The 25,159-nt window shown below is 42.6% G+C and overlaps 1 pseudogene; it reads left to right on the top strand.

Annotated features, from left to right (window-relative positions):
- The first annotated feature begins 796 nt into the window (after positions 1-796).
- Positions 797-6,112, top strand: LOC127677796 (disks large homolog 5-like; annotated as a pseudogene).
- The last annotated feature ends 19,047 nt before the right edge of the window (positions 6,113-25,159 follow it).

Below are 25,159 nucleotides of genomic sequence, written 5' to 3' on the forward strand. Positions count from 1 at the left end.
ACACTTTATTGCTGTTGACTATTTTATTTTGTTCTGACAGAATCTCATTTTGTAGCTTACAGAAGGCTGTAAGCAATCCTCTCTTGGTGACTCTGGTGCAGAGATGAGAGCCTCAACTCAGCCTGAGGTCCTTTCCATTGGTGGCTCAAATATTCTAGTTTCCCCTACCAACAGATCTCAAAATTATTGCCAACACAAAGATACTGTTACTCTCTCTTTCCTAAGGCATCTTGGGGCAATTTTGAAATGCTAAACACAGGCCTTCATGACTGTCCCCCCTAACACACATCCACATTACAACCTGCCCTGCAGGAACTGCCTGGATGTGATTTCATGAACCTGTACATGATGAGAAAGAAGAACTTTTGAATGCATATTAAAACTGGAGTGAGTTCTCAGCAGATTTTAATAGTTCATATAGCTGATTGCAAAAATTCTGAGGTAGGATGAGACATTTCTCAGAAGGTTTTGAAAAGTAAACACTCAGAAAGATACACAGTGATGACTTGGGTGTTGCCAATCAAGCCTAGAGCAAACCCTGGCTTTGGAAGGAGGACGGGCTCGATGGTTGAGCCCCAGGGGAGACTCCAGGAAAGGGCAGCTCAGCTTTCTATCAGCATAGGGAGAACATTAGCAGGGAGCCAATGGCTGTACCCCATGACATCAGCAGTCCCTTCTTGGACATTCTATTGTTTCCTAGAGAGTTCTTGGCATCCTCTGTGATGTAACCAGTATTGTAGCAACAACACGTACACTGAGGTTTCTCAGTCAGTGTATAGAGGATACTTCTATAGACATGTTTGCCCGACTGAGAAAACTTTTTGGGAGAGAGAGGGTAGATGGGAGAGAGACTAGAGAGAGGAGGAAGGAAACTGTTCTTTCTTCTGAGAGTAATGAAGGACGAAGGAGATGGTCTTGGGGAATGCGGAGTAAGTTCGGGGTAGTGGATGTGCAGGAAGTGGATGTGCAGGGGTGGCCTGAGCTGGCCTTTCTTTTTTTTTTTTTTTTTTTTTTTAGAGTAATTTTCACTATCCTGTTTTTTTTTTGTTTTTTTTTGTTTTGTTTTTTTTTAATTTTTTTGTTCGATATAATTTATTTACATTTCAAATGATTTGCCTTTTCTAGCCCCCCCACTCCCCGAAAGTCCCGTAAGCCCCCTTCTCTTCCCCTGTCCTCCCACCCACCCCTTCCCACTTCCCCATTCTGGTTTTGCCGAATACTGTTTCACTGAGTCTTTCCAGAACCAGGGGCCACTCCTCCTTTCTTCTTGTACCTCATTTGATGTGTGGATTATGTTTTGGGTATTCCAGTTTTCTAGGTTAATATCCACTTATTAGTGAGTGCATACCATGATTCACCTTTTGAGTCTGGGTTACCTCACTTAGTATGATATTCTCTAGCTCCATCCATTTGCCTAAGAATTTCATGAATTCATTGAATTCTACTATGTTCTACTATGAACATAGTAGAGCATGTATTATTATTACATGGTGGGGAGTCATCTGGGTATATGCCCAGGAGTGGTATAGCAGGATCTTCTGGAAGTGAGGTGCCCAGTTTTCGGAGGAACCGCCAGACTGCTTTTCAGAGTGGTTGTACCAATTTGCAACCCCACCTGAGCTGGCCTTTCTAACAATGGGGCGCAGGAACTGGAGCCTCTGGGTAGGAAAAGAACTTTCATGATTATCACAATTCTTGAAAATCAAGGATTTCAGAATATCATTTTCTCTAGTCCTTAAGGCAGGAGATGGCAAGGTCAAAGCTGTTATTCTGTGAACTCCAAGTCTTTACTTTCAGTGGGTATAGTGGGTGTTTCAGGGGACAGAATGAGAGCATCAGGAGTCACAGAGGGTCTAACCTATGCAAATTTAGGGCAGGGCATCACTGCCCTTCACTCTCATGGCTTCATTCAGCTTCAGTGGCTATCTGACAGTAGTAGCAGGGAGAGAATTGTGCTCCAGGCCATGACCTTATGTTCTCCTCACCCTGACAGTTCCCACCCTACCTTTCTTTATCACCAGCTGTGGGTAGGAAGCATTTCTGTACTACATACAAAAATCTGTAGCAGGGGATACACCCAGACAGAGATGTGATTCAATTGATACTTCTGGGGTGTTTGGTGTTTCAGGAGGGGGATCTGATCAGTGTGTTGCGCATGTTCTCACGCTGCATGATGTTATAATCCCAGGTCCTGGGCATCAAGTAACAGGGTAGGAGATTTGACCATCTCCAAGTACTCATATACTTGTGGACCATGAATTTATCATCTGACTTGTATAACCACAGGACTGAGGACTCTGAAGCCAAGATGCACCCTGTGCAGATGTTAATAAGCCATGAAAGCCATCTCTGTGGTCATCTTAAGCATGTGTAGGGAGACAGAGGACACACCTGTCTGCTTACATCTCCAGGTCTCTATACAGCGACGGGAGATCTGAGATGCACTGAGGAGGCATCTCAAGCCTGAACCAAACCCTGTGTGGTGTCACTGGGTTCTATGCCTATTGTCCTTCTGTACGGGTCTCAGGGTCGTCTGTCTATACTCTGTGTCCCCACCATGCAAGTTCACTTGTGTTATTCTACCTACAGGGGCTGGCAGGCAGACATCATCCCCTGTAACTGTCCTAAACAAGAAGCAGGCCAAGAAGGAAGAGGAGAAGCTGACCACAGAGCTGCAGCTCATTACCCAGGAGAGAAACGAGGTGAATGATCGCCTGATCTCCATCACAGAGGGAGCCATGAACAAGAGGTATGCATTGCTCCAAACACAGTGGTGTCAGTCTGTGGTCAGCAGTGTCACCCTCATCTTACCCTTTTAAGGAGGGGTTTTCTAGGAAACTGTACCACCATGTCCCTGTGCCCAACCTCATGTCCCAAAATACTTCTTAGAGGAAAGGCAGAACCTGAAGCTTGCTCAGGAGCGATGTGGTAAATGGACTCTTCTGATCCCTCCAGTGGAAAAGAGGGACTTGTTGTGGGAATGAAGAATTCAGGGATAGAAATAGTGGAAAATGAGTCCCAGAGTACATTTGGACTGCCCTTGACATGCGGTGGCTTTGTGAGTTTGTAGGAGCTGTGACTTTGTGCTGAGTGTTTGTAATTGCCTGGAAGGTGACTGACTGCTGGAAGCTCCTGGAAGCAGCTGGAGAGGCCTGATCTACATTGTTCAACTCAGTACTTGACTAGACGCCTGATGCTCTGCCTGTTCCTCTTCACAGGCCTTATATTCTGAGACAGAAATGTTGTATGCATTTCTTCTGCATCTCATTGTGCTCTTTCCGTTTCTATCTCTGTCTCTCTCATTCTCTGACTCTGTTTCCATTTCTCCTTGTATGTGTGTCCAATTCTGTGTGTCTGTGTGTGTGCACATGCACCTACCTGTGCATGCACTTTGTATGTTTATATTGCCCTTCACACTTTGGAATCTAGGAGTCTGTGTATTGTCTTGATGATTTACCTGTAAGACAGTTTCAAGTATATGTTAGTACTGAACTCTGGGAGCCCCCATCAACACTGTTCTTTGGCTCTGGGGTCACAATTGTTCATACATTTGTATCTCCTGAGCGGATTATAAATATGTGATGATGTCTGGTCTCATCTCCACAATTATGTGTAATGTCCGTCTCTAAGGTATAAGGTACTCAGGATTTAGAATTCCTGTTTTGAAAATAGGACATATATAATCACAGGTTTCTGATGGACGAAGATCTGTGGCCTAGGCTCTTGAGATTATAAATATTTAGATGGCATCTCCAGCCCTACTGAGCGAACACAGGGAGCCATGGCACCCTCCACCTGGATGCCTAGCTTCTGCTGCCCCGGAGACAGAAAACAAGTTTCCAAAGCAGAAGAATATCCCAGTATACAGAATCTAGAATGTGGTTTTCTGGGCCTGGGGTAGGACAGGACCCAGCCTGAGATGATGTATTCTTAACCATCCACATTCATGGAGTTCTGTGCTCCTGGGAACAGGACCTTCCAGAGGCTGAATCCAATGTATAAACAACTGAAGTTAAAGGAGAAGGAGATCAAGTAATTTCTTCACAACTTAGAGATGGAGAAGATTGAGGCCCGAGAGAACACCCAGGAGCTCAAGAAGGAGATTAACTTCTATAGGTAAGTACAAGTGAGGGAGGCCACCAGTTGTGGAAAGGCCATTTCTGCCTTCCTTTCTTTCTATACTGGAGAGTCTGCAGGTCTGGTTCTATCCCTTCTGATGTTTAGCTGACAGTGTGCCTTGGGATTTTGGACTCACTTTTTATAAGTCTGTAAGAGACTGTTACCCCTCCCAGTATTATCAAGGCATACTCAGGAGTCTCTAGATAGAAAGGTGATTTAGTTCATGAGAGGGTTATTATGCAGTACAAGGTCTCTGGTACTCAGGCAGGGTTTTACAGACCTCACTGTGATATAATACAATGACAGAATGCCTTCCTCTTGGTTCTACCGACCTTCTTTGATGGGATTTGCCCCCCACTAATAGATGTTGCCCCATTGCTTTGGGCTGTCATGGATAGTTGGAGATCCCCCTTTCTTTTGGAGAGATGTGGACACTTACTGGTATTTAAGTAATCCTTAATTCCTTCAAGTTGCTGTTTGCTATTTGTGCAGCTGTGATGGATGTATTAAGATGTATTGTATTAGGTCTTCTTGGCAACCTGGGTCCTGGTGGGCTTAATGGGACCTGTAAGTATGAATGGAGGAGGATCTTACTATACAGAGTGTGCTTCCAGCAACCTGCATAGCCGGCTCCTCATGGAGAAGATGCTTGTGAAGAAGAGAAGGGTCATGCTGATGTGGGAGAGCAAGGAAGTACTTCTTGACTGGTCTCTCATAGAGAAATACTTGGTTGGCTTGAACATGAATGGTAAAGATGAACAGGAGAAGACCAGCAACCCCCAAACCCAACATCAGGTAGGGACAAGCAGCTCAATCAGGCTAATACTGTTTTATACCATTTTTCCATTGGATCCATCTTTGCTTTCACCTAGCACCTTTCTAGTCCACATGCTCAAGCAGGCACTGACCTCATGGAATGTAGTTGTACATTGCTTTGCCTATGTGCAAGTATTCTGGGATGTTAGGCTATTGTGAGATACTGAATTATTGTCAAGGGTACTTTGCTGCTCTGCTTGAAACTACAGTACAATAAGGGTGACAGGTGAATAACCTGTCACATTCCTACATGTGCTCATTATAGGGGAGATGCCATGCAGAGCTTTGAGCAAATTATAGGTCGTGTAATGCTCCATTATGTTTATAGCAGCCTTATTTATAATAGCCAGAAGCTGGAAAGAACCCATATGGCCCTCAATGGAGGAATGGATACAGAAAATGTGGTATATGTACACAATGGAATACTACTCATCAATTAAAAATAATGAATTCACGAAATATTTGGGCAAATGGTTGGATCTGGAAAATATCATCCTAAGTGAGGCAACCCAATCACAAAAGAATACACATGGAATGCAATCTCTGATAAGTGGATATTAATTAGCCCAGAAGCTCTGAATACCCAAGGCACAATTAGCATAACAAATGACTCTCATGAAGAAGTAAGGGGAGGGTCCTGATCCTGGAAAGGCTTGATGTAGCATTGGAGGGAACTATCAGAACAGAGAAAAAAAGGAGAGAGGTGATTGGAGAATGAGTGGAGAGAAGACGGTTTATGGGACATATGGGGAGAGGGGAAAGGGGAAAGGGGAAATCATTTGGAATGTAACCAAAGAATATAGAAAATAAAAATACATAATTTTAAAAAAGGAAAAAAATTATAGGTCGTGTAACAGAGGTCATGCAAGGGACGTATGACTTTCCAGGTGGGAAACAACTTGCAGGAATAAAAGCCAAATGGAAACATCATTGAGTGCTTGTAATTTTAATTGATCAGGGTGGCATGTGGCCTTCTGCTTTTCTTTTAGGTCCCCACCAAGCCTCTGTCTTAATAGCTGCCATCTTCTTCCAGGTCCCAGAAACTGTAGCAAGAGCTGAAATTTCCACAGACCAGGAAGAGGGCCTCATGCAGAATGATTTCCCACCTCAGGAGCCCCCTGCTGAGCTCCATCCTCAACAGCCACAAAATTCCTTGGATGAATCTTCCTCTACATAATTCAATTCCTCAGGGCGAATAGGCCCTAACTACCCAGCCAATGAGCCAGCTGATTCAGGATGTCATTCCCTTTCCTGCTCTGACAACACCCCTTGAGAGAGAACTGAGGACTGCCCTGCCACCAAGTGTCCAAGAGGAGAAACAGGCTGTACCTCTGTGTTCCTAAGAGTGCAGTGAGAGAACTGTGCTTCATATATTTTACTGTTAGACTTTTGGTTGAAGTTTTGTTTTTCATTGTTTTGCTATTTGTTATGTTATTGGGATGTTATTTGTTCTTATTATTACTTTTCATTTTTGCTCATGCTTTTACTGTTTTTATTAACTGTCATTTAAAGCCTGTTTTTTTATTTATTTATGAATGAAAATTTGGTTTGTAAATCCTGACTCTTTCCTTCGAAGCCACTTTGTGCATTAGTTAATTAATGAGTTATTTTTATACACTCCATATTTTATACCCCACCCCACCACCTCCTGTACACCCTCCAACGGATCCATATCCCATACCTCCTCCTCTCCCCCATCTCCACGTGGATGTCCCCACCCCACCCCCACCTGACCTCTAAATTCCCTGGAACCTCTTATCGCTTGAGGGTTAGGTAAACCATCTCTAAATGAACACAGGCCTGGCAGACCTCTAGTGTATGTGTGCTGGGGGCCTCATATCAGCTGGTGTAGGCTGCCTGTTTGGTGGGCCAGTGTTTGAGAGATCCTGGATGTCCAGAGTAATTGAGACTGCTGGTCCTCCTCCTGGATTGCCCTCAGCTTCTTTCAGCCTTCCCTAGCTCATTAACAGGGATCAGGTGCTTCTGTCATTGATTGGGTGCACATATCTGCATACACTGTTTCAGATGTTTGTTGGGTCTTTCAGAGTCCTGCCATGCTTGGTCCTTTTTTGTGAGTGCACTCTCTGGTTGATGGGTTTGTCCCTGTGAGCTCTTGGAGTACTGGGTGGCTCATATTGTTGTTCATCCTATGGTGCTGCAAACCCCTTCAGATACTTGGATCCTTTCTCTACCTCCCCTATTGGAGATCCTGTTCCCATTTCAGTGGCTTGCTGAGACTGTCCCCCTTTGTATTTGGCATGTACTAGCAGAGCCTCCCAGGTGACAGCTATATCCTATATCTGGCTCCAGTCACCAAGTACTTGTGGGCATCGATAATAATGTCTGGGTTTTGTAGCTGTATATGGGATGGATCACTAGGTGGGGTAGTCTCTGGATGGTCTTTCCCTCAGTCTCTGCTCCACACTTTGTGGGAATTTTGTTCCCCCTTCTAAGAAGAACTAGAGTATTTATACTTTGTTCTTCCTTCTTGAGTATCATTTGATATGTGAATTGTGTCTTGGGTATTCCTGGAAACCAAGACAGAAAATCAATGTGCTGTCCATATGACGAAGTGCTTTTGCAAACAGAAAGTAATCATAATTATATTAATTGATGATGGAAGATATACAACATAAAATTTTCCTTGCCTAACTCTTTTCCTTGGCCAATTTCTTGCACAAGCCGCAGCGACGACAAGATGATTGGTCCCAGAGACAATGGGTGCTTTCTTCACAGCACTTCAAGTCACATGACACATTACATCTTAACAATATTACTTATCATGAGCTCAAACCACTGACAAAACATAGCAGACATATGTATTCCATGCCCAGTCACGCCAACAGGAGTTCTTAGGAGCTTCAGCTGCATTCAGCAGCAGGAGTGGAATGGGCCCATGGTCCCTTCTTCGTAGCACTAACCACATGGATGTCCAAATACACTTCAGAGATACTTCATCCTGATGTGTTTCCAAAATTTTAATATCTAAGAAGTGTTCATGAAAATAATCACATGGCTTTGATCAATTTCATAGCAGTAGGAGGTTGGTCTGGTGCTGCTTGTTATCAAATGATAATGTTTATACCTCAAGATCTGGTTGCCCCATGAGGAGATTCTCATTTACACCAAGGGATGCTGTGTTATCTTGCTCCACAAGTTAATTGGCAAATAAAAGGCTAAGCCTGGCATTGGGCAATAGATAGAGGTAGGTGTGTTTTTAGTTATCTGACTTGGGGCTACAAGTGTAAACAGGAGAGAGAGAAGAGAGGAGAGACCAAAGGAGGAGGGAGCCACCATGAGAGACGGACCATGAGCACTTGGCCAGGAGAAACATCAAGTAACAAGGGACATAGGCCTGGGATGTAAGTCAGAATAGCTCAAAAACCTGTGCAATCCAAGCTGACAGTGTGTAAATAAACAAGTAAAAGAGTGGAGTCTAGCCTCACTTGAAATAGGAACTAAGTATCTATTGACAGGAGATTATGTGGAGTTCACATACTCAAAAATCATAAAGCTTTTGCCTGTCTGAAGTAATGGCTTAGCAGTTGAGAATGTTTGCTGTTCTTCCAGAGGACCTGAGTTCAGTTCCCAGCACTCACATGGCTGGCTCACAATGATATCCAGCTCTGAGGAGTCTGACACCCTCCTCCATGTACAACTGCACACGTGTGCAAGTGCACATAGGGAAACACAAACACACACACACACACACACACACACACAAGCTAAAGTGATCCACCAGAGATGCGTGAAGCAACATGATTATCAAACCCACCAGTAACAACACTAAGTATCCTGTTTGCTAAAGAACAAATAGGAAGCAGCAAAACTATTGAGATGTAGTTTCTGACAAGAGAAGGCAGAATAATTTTTAAAACAGGCATGGATTTAACATGGTACCCATGATGATGACATCTCCAAAGAAGAGACACTGTGGATACCAACCGCTCACTGGCTAGACAGTATAGCCAAATCGGCAGGCTATAGCTCCAAAGGGAGACCCTGTATCAAAAAGGAAAGTGTGGGTAATATAGGGAACCCAACATGGACTCTACATTCACCTGTGTGTGCACACATGCATATGAGACAGATACAGACAGAGACCAAACAAATTCTTTCCTGAAACAATAAAAGGGAATTGGTAGTAGATAAATGAGACTTGAGGGCAGTGGGAGTCACTGTAAATACAGGGGCAAAAATGTCAGCACAGAAAGAAGCAATGAATCAAAGTTAGAGAGGCCAAGTCTGTCTATGTTGCCTGTGTCAGCAAAATGATGTGAGGAATAAAGGAAGCTTATGAGAAGGTGGAGAAACCCAATATTTAAACTTTCTGTGTTAGCTGGAAATTTACACGCTCACACAAATATAAAAAGAAAAATAGTAAGTTCATCAAGTGTCTACAGAATGTCACAAAAACTCACTTCAAAAAGAAGTTTTAATAAATTCCAAAGCGGTTTATCAGTGGGATCACATTCTGTCACCAAGATGAAATTCAATTAGTAAACAAAAAGTGAAAGGATACTGTCTAAGCACTAGCATCTGTCTGAGAGTCTCTCATTGGCTCTTGTTGGTAACCTCTGATTGGCTCCTAAAGCAGGAAGAATGGACTCTCCCCCTTCCAGGGCTGCTTAACTGTTTACAGAGCCTGGGATCAGAGCTGAGGTTCAGCTCTGACTCAAATGGTGGCAGTGACACAAAGTGGCCACTAGATGGAAATGACACTTCATATTTATCTTCATTTGCCAGCTTCCTAGAGCATCCATCAATCCATAAGCAAAATAAAGGCTTGCTTTTGAAATTCAATTCTGGGTTTTTCAGGGTTTGTCTCAAATAGCTAATAATGAGAAAGTAATATTATTTATGTTCAATCATTTATTGTCCCATAAGCATAATATTTCCTGCTTATTATTCTTCTAAAGCACTTTTGAGATCCTTTAAGAGATAAGAGCAAGACCTTTGCTGTATGCTAAATTGTTAGGGAAAAAATTGAAGCATTTTAAGTTGTCTCTAAATATGCAATAAACTGTCTCTGTTTAACAACACAAGCATATAAATTCATGAAAAGAGTCTTGAAAAAATCTATCCTGTGTATTTTCATTCAATTAAAAAAAACAGACACAAAAACTGACAAATAGGAAGCAACTCTATTTTTAAAGATTCTATTGGAGGAAACCATCAGTCAGGAAGTTGCTCCTGTTCCAAATCCCCCTGGTGAAGTGTAATCCCATTTCCTTTAGGATAGGCTTCCAGGGAGGATGAAGGCAATCTGCAGATATGGACTGTAACACCCTGGCATCCTGGGTTGTGCAACTGAGGCTCCCAGTCAGAGAGGTGCAAGCCCTCTCAGGTAAACCAATAGAATAGTTCCAGTGCTGTACGAGAAAGAAGCTCTAAAATAAAAGCCTGATTCACAGAGGTGTGAGCGTGTGCACATTCGTGTGAGTGCATAACCATATTACATTCATACATACATACATACATACATACATACATACATACAAACATACATACATACATACATACATACAAACATACATACATACAAAGAGATCAAACCTTGACGTTCAAAGATAGAACCTTAAGGTAAAGAGATAAAGGTACTGAAAAGAGCTAACAGCGGATGGTCTGGAATCTACTACTCTGTCTTTCTAAATAAATACTAAAAACATTAAGGGAGGCAGGATGCAGAAGTCAGGGCCTGGACCAGACACTTCCTTGTACCCAGGCCTATGGTGCACTTTCAAGATTAGGACTGTGATTGTGCAGGCCTTTCCTGCTGTCCCATCCCTCCTCTCTCTCTTCTCCCCACCCCATCTCCTCTTCCTCCCTATCCCTAAGCAACATTCCCAGACCTTCCCGCCTTCCTTTTTCCTGCTTCCTTCCATCTTTTTTTAAAACATCACAACCACTCCATCCTCGAGAAAAAAATTCAAGCAATACTGGTCTAACAAAATGAAAAAGTTAAAACCTTGCTGCTGCCTCTGGCTAGGCAGTGACCATGGGCACCAAAATGGTTGTTTCCTGTGTCTCTCTTGGGGCATTCCCATGCATCCTCAGAGATAATGCAAGGACAGGAGCAGAGAAGGAAAGAGAAGAGAGTAGTGTCCACATGCCTGGGGCAGTTCTGCATGCTCTGCGCTGCATTCTGTCTCTCACACTAAAGCATGGAGTGCAATGTTTTAACTTTTGCACTATGTGAGACCAGCATCTCAGGGACTGAATGTGTTTTCACCTAGCTGCTCTTTGTACTTCATGAACACAGACATGCCCCCATGTCTGTAATCCTAGGAACAGGATTGCCAAGAGTTTGGGGCTAACCTTGACTACACAGAGAGATCCTGCCGCAAAAAATAAAAAGCAAGCAAACATTCCCGAGAGATATTTGGGGAGGGTCTATACGATTGGTTGAACATTTTCCCCTGATAGCCATTTAAACTGTCCCACTGGAAACTCAGGACCACCTTGCATGGAATCCAGTTAACAGAAAGCCACATGACACATGGCCAGCAGGCAAGGCCTGCACAGTCACGATCCCACTTTGATGACTACACTAATCTAGGAAGAAATGTCAGGTAAAATAATTAAGTGACTTGGGAAGTTCAAGGTGTTTCTCTGTGGACTGCAGCTTGGGGATTTCTGGTTGGAATGGTGCATACTTAGAGTTCTGGGTGGCCTCCATGTGACACAGGAAACAAGTGTAGCCTTCCCTGGGCACTGACAGATTCAGTGAGCACTGGAAAGCTTTCTCAGCACACCTTCTGCAGGATGTCACTCCCCACACTACAGTGAGGTCTTTGCCTGCCCACATCTCACATGTCACGTGTCTTCTACTAAGTGGATTCCATACCAGACTGTCCTGAGTCTCAAGGACAATCTACAGTGAATTCTACAATCATCTGATTGTAGAATTAGACTTTGTATGCTGATATCACATGAGGTAGGAACCAAGGCTCATACACATTTTACTTGTTTTTCAGAAGCACTTGCCTATGTGTACATGGATATATCAAAATTAGAGATCTGCCTCGAGTGTTGTTCCTGGGGTCCCAGACACATTGTTTGTTTGTTTCTTTGTTTGTTTCTTTGTTTGTTTTGTGACTTCAGAGGGCATCTTTTCCTGTGCTTTGCTAGCTGATTGGGCTAGGCTGCCTGGCAGGTAAACCACAGGGATGTGCCTGTCTCTGCCTCCCAATACTGGGATTACAGGCTCATGGTACCATCTCTCACTTCTTTATATGGGTTCTGGGAATTAAACTCAAGTTCTCACGCTGGCCCAGCAAACACTTTACCAACTAAACAAGTCAGGATGGTGTGGTTAACCATCTACATGGTAAATAATCCCTAAGAACCTCCCATATCATTTATGGAAATGAAATCAAACAGGATTGCTTTCATTTTGATGAGCACTGAACTCATCAAGGGAAGGAATGCTAAATGAAAATTTTCAATGGCATGGGGAGTTGGAGGTGTTTATTCTGTAGGCTGGAGAATCCTGAATGGAATGGTCCATACCTTAGAGATCTGGGGTAATGCCATGCCAGGAAAAAATTGTAGCCTGCCCTGGGAGTGAGGTAGAGAGTTACCATATTCAGTGTGCATTGTGGTGCTTTATCAGTATGCCTACTGCAGGGCCTGACCTCTCTGCTGGGCCACTGACCTTTCTATGTGCACAGTCATGGCCACCACCTGACAGGCATGACAAGAAGACAGACAATGGCTAAGATGGAGACACTCACAGAGGAGAAAATGCACTCATTCAAGGGATTTAGTGGTCAGGGAGGTCATGTCTTATGTCCAATTCCACGATGTATGTGATGGTATTTAAGCCGTGTATGTTCAACTCAACAAATGTAAGGAATAACTGTTATCAGCTTGTGGGCATGAACATATCCCTAAGAATCAATGGCTGTTTGGTTGCAGAGCCTAACCGTCTGCAAAGTTGTTCTTTGCTATGAAGTTTTAAATCAACTTTTACAAGATTTAGATCATTAAAATTGGTTAGAATATCATGAGACTGATTGCAAAGGCTGAACAGACTCTGGAGATAACAGAATCACACAGGGGTCTGCAGTCAGGAGACAAATTAACCCGGGTCCTGGGTTCTTCCCAAAGTGATCGGAAAACCATTGCCCTCTCTACCTCAAAGTACCTAACAACTTGTGTGTGTGTGTGTGTGTGTGTGTTGTTGTTGTTGTTGTTGTTGTTGTTGTTGTTGTTGTTGTATTGGGGAAAAGGGGTACTTCTCCAGAGGAACAGTGGTTAAAGGAAGGTAATGCCCTATTAACTGTAACCAGATCCACTGATTATGAACCTATGTAAGGAGAAGGAATAATCATAGGGTGTGTTATAAATCCAACTAAAATGTGTTTCTAGTATTGGTCATCCTAGTAATCTTTCCCATTAATTCCTTCTGAGCAGCATATGTTCTTAAATCACAAGGATCCTTACAAAGTCTACAGCAGTTTCTGCTTCCAAATATGGTAGGACTAATTAGGCAATTTCATAAAAGTCAAGAACTCTAATCCTAGACAGGTTGCCATCAATGTTCAAGTTAGTGAGAATGTAATTGAACTTCGCTGCTTCAGACTAAGCACCTGCACTGGGCTATAGCCTGGCATGTTTGTAGATTAAGATGACAGTCCAGGCCAGCCTCTGGTACATCAGAGAAATAACTTTCTTGTGGGTCCTTAAGCCTGTATGATTGAAATAACAGTTGCTCAGATTTCATAAGAAGCACTGGAGAACACTGAACATGTTAACATAGTCAGCCACAAATAAAAAGGAGGTCTGGGTGATTATTCTAGTATATTTTACATTGTCATATTTTTTTTTAAAAAAGCTACCATTTGTGCTTGCATTCATGTACAGATTCTCCTTCTTATCATTCTTAGAAAGGGGAACAAAATACCCAGAGGAAGAGATACAAAGACAAAGTGTGGAACAGAGACTGAGGGAAAGACAGTTCAGAGACTGACCCACCTAGGCATCCATTCCATATACAGTTATAAACCCAGACACTATTGTGGATTCCAAAAAGTGCTTGGAGACAGGAGCCTGATATACATTTCACACGGGAGACTCTGCTATTGCACAACAAATACAGAGGACTGCCTTGTTGGACATCAAAGGAGGAGAGGCCCTTGGTCCTGAGAATGTTCCATGTCCCAGTATATGGGAATGCCTGGAAAGGGAAACTGGAATGGGTGGATTGGTGAGCAGGGGAAGGGAGATGGGTTAGGGGATTTTCAGGGGGAGAGCAGGAAAGGGGGAAACATTTGAAATGTAAATAAAGAATATATCTAATAAAAAATTTTTAAAAATAAATCAATCTGGTGGTTTGTAAGAAAATTGGATATGTTTTTACCTGAAGACACAAATACATCACTACTGGGCATATATCCAAAAAATGTTCCTACACATAAAAAGTATATATATTCCACTAAGTTTATAGCACCCTTATTGATAATAGTCAGAAGCTGGGAAGAACCCAGATGTCCTTCTATAGAAGAATGGATACAGAAAATATGGTTACAGAATGGAATACTACTAAGCAATTAAAAACAATCACTTCTTAAAATTTGTAGGAAAATGGATGGAAACAGAAAATATCATCATGAGTGAGGTAACCCAGACAGAAAGAACATACAGGGTATGTGTTTGCTGATAAGGGGATATTTACCCTAACGTTCACAATGCACATGATACAACCTGCAGATGTTATGGAGCTCCTAAGGAAGGGAGACCTGGTTATGGTCAATGCTTCAGTCCTGCATTGAGGGGCAGACAGGATGATCTTGGGAGGTGGAGGTAGAGGAGATCTGGGAGGGAGAGAGGAGAAGAAGGATATAAGCGGCAGTATCAGGTACTGGAGAGTATGGAAGAGAGGTACAGAGGGTCTGGAAAAGGAACAAAATTATGTAGCAGGGAGAAGAGGAACTGGGGATAACCACGTGAGGGAACTTGGCACCAGGGAAATGTAAGGACACAAAGTGTTGTGACTTTAGCCGAACTGTGCAGAGAAGGGGGAAAGAGAAACTGTAGAGACCACCTTCAGTGAATAGGTGCATTTCCATCCACCACCAACTTAGCCCTCCTGAAAGCCCTCAGTTGAGGGATGGTGCCATCCATCTTTCATAAAGTTTGTAAACCAGAAATTTTCCTAAGCAAAATAAGAGCAGAGAAAGCAAATGGAGCAGAGACTGAAGAAAGGGCCATCCAGGGACTGCCCTATGTTGGAATCCATCAAGTCTGCAGACACCAAACCAGACACTGTTGGTGTAGTCAAGAGTTGCTTCTGCCCAGGAACGACGTGAGAAGGTTCTTAGGGAAATCCTTCCAAAAACTGACCCTTGGAGCCAAACATTAGACTGAGATCAGGGAACCTGGTGGGGGAGCTTGGGAAAAATCTAGAGGAGCAGATGGGGATTCCAACTCCATTGGAAGAACAACATATGCTTCCAGGAACACCTAGTGCTCCCAGTTACTAGACCACAAACCCAGGAGTGTTAAGGGAGAGATCTATAGCTCCAGATACATTGTAGTAGACGATAGCCTTGCCTGACAGCAAGGGTAGGAAGGCCATTCATCCTGTGGAGGTTTGATGCCCCAGTGTAGTAGGATGCAGAAACAGTAGGGAAGAAGAAGGTGGGTGGTTGGCGAAGTGGCCTCATACAGGCAAAGGGGAAAGGAAAGGGCAGATGTGAGTTGAGGGGAGGTTGAAATGATATCCAGGAAGCAAAATATCAATTGAGATGTAATTGATGGAATGATTACTGAATAAATTTAAAACAATACACATGTGCCAGGCATTTAATTTTAACACTGAAAACTCAGGAGCCAGATGCTGGTGTGACAACCTGGATGGTCAGAGAGGCAGGGAAAGCCCTCAGCTGACCTTCCTATTTCTCAGATCTCCCAGAAGGAAAGCATTCTTTATCCCTCTCCGTACTTTTATCCCTAAGAGCGCCTTGACTCAACCCATCTTAGACATAATAATGCATATTGACCTTGGATTAGATGGATCCTTGGTGAAGCTTATAGATGTGGAATTTCATAAGTTTAAAATCCTGACAACATAAAGAACATAACATGGGACAATGGTCAGCATAACCGTGATTTGAATCAAGATTAGGCTAACAAGATCTGGGCCCAGAGGAAGTATATCAAGACAAATCTGGGATAGTGGTATATGAACTCTACCCTGTATAAAACTCACAAATGTGAGGTGGGAGAATGATGTATTGTTAAATAGCACACTCAGTTCACATTGTGTCTGCTTGATTTAATCTCGGGACAAGGAAGTGTAGTATCTCTGATGGCTTCTGTCTACACCCTTGAAAGGTTCACTATGCTGTAGCCTCAGCACTTGATACTTCATGATGGGACAACAGCACTCAGTGAAACTAGAGATTGTCATTGGCACAGTATCATGCTAGCAGCAGAGGGTATTACTCAGTTATTCAGAAGGCAATACCCATTCTCATTTGTTCTTAATATGAACCCAGGTAAAGAGAGAACAAGGTCTGTAGAACAGAAAGATCATTTGCACTTCTCTGTCTTCTCAGCAAGAAATACTTGTAGAGAGAGACTGGTAAGTTCTTTATAATAGACAAAAATTGGTAGGTACGGCCTTGGATGTAGGGTGAGTTTCAGTGTTGTTTTCTGAAAAAGGGTCTCAAATATTCCATGTTGTCTTCTACCTGGCTGTCCAGGTAAACATTCACCTCAGACAATCCTGTTTCCACTTTCCTATTCCTAGGCTTACAAATGGGGTTCATAGGAATGTTAGGAAAGCACTAGTCAGTGACAGAGAACTGGGTTTTCTAAAGCTGAGGTGTGGACCCACCAGTGTAGGATCAGCCAGTTTGTTTTATGTCTGCTCCCTAGTTCACCTTGTTGCTGTAATGTGCTTGCCAATCACTGGCACAAAAAAATAATTTGTCTTAGAGAAAGGTCATGTTGATCACATACTCTTATGTTCTTTATGACATTTGTTAATCTAACAATGTTCCACAAAGCAAAGGACCCATCAAATTAACGGCAAACGCACACTGTTATATTTAAATGGCCTGATCAGAACTCAGTATTGGACACTTTCTGTAAATTCACATGAGCTACTTGTACTTTATCTTTGTTTGTTTGTAATGTTTTTATTTTTTGCTTTATAAATTGAGAAAGATTTCTGGGGCCATGGCTCACCTCCCAAAATCTTAGCTATGGTTCTATTCAATCAGTATAAGGATCTGCATTCATTAAATCATCCATTTTGCACAGATATATATGCTTATCTGGTTTTGGGGGCCAATCATGAAGCCAAAAACAAGATGTTAGGCCCTTGCTCTGTTCACTTACCTATATCTATTGCATCTCCATACACTCTTAAACTCTGTTGACTATATTATATTTTCTGACAAAAATCTCATTTTATAGCTTACAGAGGTCTGTAAGCAATCATCCTTTGGTGACTCTGGTCCACAAATGAGAGCCTCATACTCAGTCTGAGGGTCTTTTCATTGGCAGCTCCAATATTTTACTATCCTCTGCCAACCAATCTCAAGACTTTTGCCCCCACAACAAAGATTACAACTCTATCTCTCCTAAGGCATCTTGGGACAAGTTTCAAATGTTAAGCACAATACTTCATGAATATAACCTGTAAAGCACACTCATATAGCAACCTGTTCTGCACCCTCTGCCTGGATGTGATTTCATGCTACTGTACCTAATAAGACAGGAGAAATTTGTGGCTTCATAGTCAAACTGGAATGAAATCTTAGTAGGTTTTAATGTCTCATATTGCTGACTGAGGGAAATCTGAAGTAGTATGAGACATTCCTTCGAAGTGTTTGAAGAAGAAACACTCAGATACACAGGGATGATTTATGTGTTGCCAATCAGGCCTAGAGCAAACCCTGTCTTTAGAAAGTGGATGTGCTCAATGGTTATGATCTAGGGGAGTCTCCAAGAAAGAACACCTAAGTTTCCTGTCAGTATAGGGAAAAAATTAGCAAGAAGCCAATGCCATAACCCATGACATCAGCATTCCATTCTTGAACATTCTATTGTCTCCTGGAGAGTTCTTGGCATTAGCTGTGATCTCACCAGTGTTGTAGCAACAGGAGAAACCCTGGAATTACTCAGTTTGTAGAGGATACTTCGATGAACATGTTTGCCAAACTCTGCAAACATTTTGGGAGAGCCAATGTGGATGGAAGAGAGACACGAGAGAGGAGGAAGGAAGTTGGCCTTTCATCTGAGAGTAATGAAGGACTAAGAATGTGTTTGGGGGGAATGTGGATTAAGTACTGGGAACGGAAGTTGAGCTTCCTGGCAGAGTGGCTGACCTGGCCTTTCTAGCAAAGGGGCAAAGGAATTGGAGCTTCTTGGAAACAAAAGAATTTCCATGATTGTCACAACTCTTGAACATCAAGGATGTCAGAACATTATTTTCTACATCCCTTAAAGCAGGAGAGGCCAGGTCAAAGCTTTAATGCTGAGAACTCCAAGTCTTTACTTTCTCTGGGTATTCTGGTTATTACATGGGGACAGAACGAGACCATCAGGAGTCACAGAGGGACTTACCTATGCCAATTTAGGGCAGGGAATCACTGCTTCCCCTCCCATGGGTTCTTTTAGCTTCAGCTTTTCTCTGACAGTAGTACCAGGGAAAGAGATGTGCTCCTGGGAATAACGTTTTGATCTCAGGACTCCTCTGACCTCCACTCCCTAACAGAGTTTCCACCATAGCTATTTTTATCACTAGTTGTGTGTGGCAGGCATTTCTGTCCTGTAACCAAAGACCTGTAAGTGTTGATACACTCAGTCAGAGACTAGATCCTCTGGCCATCTCTGGGTGTTTGTTGTTTCAGTAGAGGAAATTAATCAGTGTGTTGGCCATGTTCTCCCCCTGCATGACTTTGAAGGCCATGTCCTGGGACTAAAGTAATAGGGCAGGAGATCTGAGCATCTCCAAGCACTGAAGTAAATGGGGATAGTGAATTTATCATCTGACATGTGAAACCACAGGACTGAGGGCTCTCAAGCCAATATATACCCCAAGCAGTTGTCAATATGCCAAGAGAAGTCATCTCTCTGGTCATCATAAGCATGTGTAGGGAGACAGAGTACACACCTGTCTGCTTACATCTCCTGGTCTCTGTACAGTGATGGGAGAGCTGAGATCCACTGAGGAGGCATCACAAGCCTGGACCATACTCTGTGTTGTCACTGGGTTCTAGGCATGTTGTCCTTCTTATGGGCCTCAGTGTCATCTGTATATACTTTGTGCATTGCCACCATGTACGTTCACTTGTGTTATTCTCTCTACAGAGGCTGGCATGAACACACCATGCCATGCAACAATCCTAAGCAAGAAGCAGGCCAAGAAGGAAGAGGAGAGGCTGACCAGAGAGCTGCAGCTCGTTACCCAAGAGAGAAATCTTCTAAGAGAACGCCTGATGTATGTCACAGAGGGAGCCATGAATAAGAGGTATGCATTCCTCCAAATTCTGTGTTATTTGTCTGGGATCACCAGTGTCATCACAATCTTTTTAAGGTGATTCATCCTAGAAAGATATATCTTCATAATGTCCCTGTACCCAATCTCATGTGCCTAAATACATCTTCGAAGAGAGAGAGAACCTGAAACTGGGTCAGGACTGAGATGGGAAATAATCCCTCCTGATCTCTCCAATTGAAAAGAGAATTCAGGGATAGAGGCTATAGAAAGTCAGTTTCCAGAGTGTGCTTGGAAAGACCTTGAGAGGAGGTGGCTTTGTGAGGCACTAGGACTTGAGAGTTTGTGGTGAGTTTTTGTACATGCCTGGCAGTAAAGTGAGTGAAGGAAGCTCCTGGATGCACCTGGAGGGCCCTTGTCCCACATTGTTCATCTCAGTGCTTGATTAAACACCTGTGGTTCATGCCTGTTCCTATTTTTCTGCATGCCTTATACTCTGAGAGTTCAAGATGCTATTGTTCTTGATGCTTCTGTCTCTGAATCATGTTCTCTCTCATTCTTTGACTCTGTCTCCTTTTCTAATTCTCAAGTGTATACCTAAGATTGTGTGTGTGTGTTTCTGTGTCCATGTGTGTGTACACTTGTGTGTGTGTGCATATGATTGTGTTTTCTCCTGTTCATGAATTTTTCTTGTTTATATTTCTCTCCAATTTGAAATTCAGGGATCTGTGAAAAACTGTATATTCTGCGACAGTACTGGTTCTACTGGTTCTTAATTTGATATCTCTGTTTCTGTCTCTGTCTCTGTCTCTGTTTCTCATTCTCTGGCTGTGTATCCCTTTACCCTTCTTCTTTCTCTGTGGCATTCTGTGTGTGTGTGCACCTGTACATATATGTGCTTATGCTGGTCCATTATAAAACATTTGAGATGCATAGTTTAATCTCTAGAATTATGTATAATGTCTGCCTCTGAAGAAGTAATTATCTAGGATGTAGAATCCTTTTGTCAAAACAGGGAAAATATAATCACAGGTATGTAGTAGGAAAAGACCTGTGGCCTAGGCTACTGAGAGTACAAGGTACTAGACTGCCCTTCCAGCACTACTGAGTGAACACATGGAGCCCCGGCACCATCCATCTGGATGCCTAATTTCTGCTGTGCTTAGGACAGAATAAAAGTTTCCAAAGATGAAGAAGATCCCAGCATGTAGAACCCAGGAATTGACCTTCCTGGGCTGGGGTAATACAAGACCCAGTCTGAGTTCATGTGTTCCTAAAAGCAAAAGTTCATGGAGCTCTGTCTTCCTGGGGACAGGCCCTACTATACACCAAATCCATTCTATGAAAACTTGAAGTTAAAAGAGAAGGAGATCATGTCATTTCTACAAAACTTAGAGATGGAGAACATTGAGGCCCGACAGAAATTCGAGGAACACAAGAAGGAGATCAACTTCTATCGGTAAGTATTATTTAGGTATTCCACCGGGTATAGAATGTATGTTTCTGCCTTCCTTGATTCTGGACTGGAGAGTCTGCAGGACTGGTACTATCTGTTCTGCTTTTTAGTAATCAGTGTGCATTGGGACTTTTGGAATCAGTTTTCAAAATCTCTAAGAGACTCCTTACTCCATTACTCCTACAGGCATTGTCCAGGCATCCACAGGAGCCTCTCAATAGAAGAGTGATATATATGATGAGAAATTTATTATACATTACTAGGTCTGTGGGGCTCAGGTATGGTTTTACAGAGCCGAATGTGATGCAACCCAAGAATAGAATGTCCTCCTCTTGGTTCTACTGACCTATGTTGAGGGGATTTGCAAACTACAAAGTGATATTGCTGAAATGCATTGCAGTGTCATGAATAGTTGGAGGTCCCTCTTTCTTTTGCTGAGACATGCAACCCTTTGGTGTTGGGTCTGCAGCAATAATTTTTTTCTTTCCTCAATTTGCTATTTTCACTTTGTGCAGCTCTCATGGAAATATTAGGTCTCCATGGGAACCTGTAGCCTAGTGGGGTTAATGGGTCCTTGATGTAGGAATGGGAGAAAGAACCTGCAGGATCTTACCATGCAGATTGTGTTTCTAGGAACCTGGAGAGCTGCCTCCTGATACAGAAAGACATTATGAATAAGAGATTGGACGAACTGAAGCAGGAGAACAAGGAAGTACATGCTGATTGGACCATCATTCAGCAATACCTGATTGACTTGAATCTGAATGATAAATTCGAAAAGGAGAAGGCCAGAATTCTCCAGGACCAACAACATCAGGTAAGTTTAAGCAGCTCAGCTTGGCTATTACTGACTGAGAAAATTTGCCCACTCCATCCATTTTTGCTTTCACCGAGCATTTTCTAATCCACACCCCCAAGTAGCCACCTACCTCATGGAATGTAGTTGTTCATTGCTCAGTCTATGCACAAGTATTCTGAGATGTTAGTCCCTTGTGAGAAACTGAAGGATTGGCAAGTATACCTTGCTACTCCTCTTTAATGTGAAGACTAGTAAGGGTGAAAGATCAATAACATGCCAGTTTCCTCCATGTGGTAATGATAGGTGGGATGCTTTGCAGAGCTTAGAACAAGTTAGTTCTAGGTCCTGCAACAGAGTTGATGAAAGGATCATGTGACTTCCAAAATGGAAACATCTTACAGGGTTAAAATGCAAATGAAAATACAAACTATTTGCTGCTCATTGTCATTGATCTGGGTGCCCTGTGGCATTTTCCTTACTTCCTGCAACATAATGAGGTCTCTTCCAATTGCCCATTTCATGTTATGCACTGATAGAAGTCTGAGTAGCAGCTTGTCAGTCCGTGTATTTGGTAAATGTTACTGTATATTTTGCCCTGCCTCAACTTACAACACCAATGGTGTCAGTTAAATGGTCAATGAAAACATTCCTGTTGAGTTGGTGGGAAGCAGCAGGCTGACAGCTGACATTTAGTTCCTGACCAAGCTTCTGTCTTAATAAGACCTTTCCTCTTCTAGGTCTCCAAAACTGTAGCAAAAGCTGAAATTTCCACAGCCCAGGAAGAGGGCCTACTGCAGAATGAGTTGCCACCTCAGGAGCCCCCTTCTGAGCTCCATTCTCAACAGCCAAAAAACTCCTTGGAGGAATCTTCTTCTACATAATTCAATTCCTCATGGTCAATAGACCCTAAATACCTAGCCAGTGAGCCACCCAATTCATAAGTTATTCCCTTTGCTGTTCTGAAAACACCCCTTGAGAGATATCTGAGGTGACTGCCCTGCCACAATATGTACAAGAGGAGAAACAGGCTGCACATCTGTGTTGCTAAAAGCACAGTGAGAGATTTTTGCTTCATATAGAAATTGTCATTTGAAGCCTATTTTCTTTAAATTGTATTTCTGAGGAATAAAAATTTATTTGTGACTCGGGACTCTTAAGACAATGTTTCTTATTCATGTGTTCTGTCTTCTTCTGTAGACCTAGATCTCACAGTCAGAGATGGATCTCTGTAAGCTCTAGGAAGCCTGGGAGGCAGAGTGAATTCAACCTCAACTAGGTTATATAAGGCAATGTCTTTCTGTATGAATATTGTGGTTTCCCCCAATGATACATAGTTTATGATTTAATTACTGCCAAAATAGATCCATGCTGTCGTGTATTCTCATGTACAAGTGTTATTGTCATTGATCATGCATTTTCTGTTTTTTGTTTTGTTTGGTTTGGTTTGGTTTGGTGGCTGTTTAGATTCATATTTATTATTAATGACAATTGTGTGTTTTCCTACTGTATGTATGTGACTGCCTGTGTGCAGTTGCCTCAGAAGCAGGAAGAAGGAATAATTTCTTATGTTGTAGATTTTGCCCTACCCCTACCCCCAGCGGCCATTTTAGCAGGAATTCCAGACCTCAGTGCTTGCCACAATCTCCTACACATAGAGTGGAGTGCTCAGACCAAGGTGAAGTCCAGTGTTCTTCCAGATCTACAATTACCTGATTTAAGCAGGCTGCCCAACTAGCAGTGGAGAGGTAGAGCCAACACAGGCTGAGCAGACTCTCAAACCTTGGGGGAAAGAATCTTGCCCCCAACCTTAAATTCTCACGCACCAATTAAAACTTGGACCTTGATCAGCAATCTGTGGTCATGGTCTCCTTCCTTTCTCATTGCCTTCCCATTCATCCCCAGCTTCCCTTCCAGGTAATGCATTCGATATAACTGCAGGCAGTTGCAGTAGATGATTGTTAGGTACCATGTTGGTCTTCTGTCAGCATTAGATTTTCTAACCTGTTAGTCTTAATCACATCTCCTACACTTGGGCCTTGTTCTTCCAGATCATGTGATATGTTATGTGGACTGTATCACATAAAATTGAGTGCAGACATCTCAGGAGACTTTTAGGTACCACTACTTGAGCTGCACATGCTCACGGTTTTATGCTGCCAGGCATCAGTACAGGTCTCTGATATTACCAGTGCTCTGTGGGCATTTAGGTTTTGCCCAAGTAATCTTATTTTCGCTTTTAGTGCAGATTTTTCCCCTCTCATATGGGATGACACTGTAAACTAGGCATATATGTGAAATTCAGAATGGAGACTAGCCTCCTATAGGCTGTGCTGGGATAATGAATCATTCTTGCTAACAAAAAAAAAATGACTGCTGATCTAAGGAGCTTTGAGAGGAAGCTCAAGAGCAGCCACAGAGAAGGGAGCCTGCAGCTGTGAGCACATGTGTCCACTGGAAAGCATGACTGTGCAAGTGTGGAACCTAGGAGGGACAGGTAGAGCTGCTCTTTTGCCAAAGAAGTTCTGAGAGGATATGGATAGTTCCTTCCTAGTGACTCTTACGTTTTGAATAGAACTGACTAACTGACATCTTAGGATAGTCAGAGTGTTAAAAATGTCAAGGAAGTAAGCCAGTGGGTCCACAAACAGCTACTGGAAAACCAGGGCATTTAGCTCAGCCTCCAGAGCATCAGGGTAGAGAGGCTTTGGTTACTCTCTACCTTAGGTCCTCTGGCTTTTACGAGCTGATTCTTATGGAGAAAGAGTCATCGGTAGCACAATGGGAACAAGGTGAGACATGATTTAGAACAAACTACCAGGTTACTATTGTATTTGTGGGGTTTCCTTGAGCATCTTAGAACATGTAAGTTGTCTGTGTCTTTATATGCCTACTCACATATGGGTTATCACAGTTTTTGGTTTGATTGATAGACACTAGCAAATGCATACATTAACATGGATTTTTCAACTGACGCTTGTGACATGAGATGAGATTTCATGTCAGTTCTAACCAGACTAAATTGTCCTCAATGTACAATGTGAAATACCCTGCTGTATTTTCTCTCCCAGCTATCTGAACCGTTCCCAGGCTTAAAAGCATTCTGTCATCCACTCTGACTGACGTCTGACAAACAGAGGTTTGTATAGGGCTCTGTTAATGTCTCATGGCAACTTGCAGATAACACTGACATGATGGAATAGCTAAATACATTCTAAATGCTGGCTGTATAATGTGTTCAGTAAAGGTGTGGTATACATCAACCACACACAAAACAGCAAGAGCTTCATTTATTGCATGATCCAGTTCCCAATGTCAGGCAAAACCTGAAACCACTGAGAGATAGGATTTGATGGCAGGAAATAAAATCTGGGCTGAAAAAAGAGAATAATATAAATAGTCAAGGAAATGAAGAGCTGGTACTTTGATAAAATCAACAAAGTAGACAATACTTTCTCTAAACTAATCAAAAGGCAGAACGAAAACACCCAAATTATCAAAATCAGTAATGAAAAGG

This window comes from Apodemus sylvaticus, chromosome 2 (assembly GCF_947179515.1).
Source record: "Apodemus sylvaticus chromosome 2, mApoSyl1.1, whole genome shotgun sequence".
In the NCBI taxonomy this organism is placed as follows: domain Eukaryota; kingdom Metazoa; phylum Chordata; class Mammalia; order Rodentia; family Muridae; genus Apodemus; species Apodemus sylvaticus.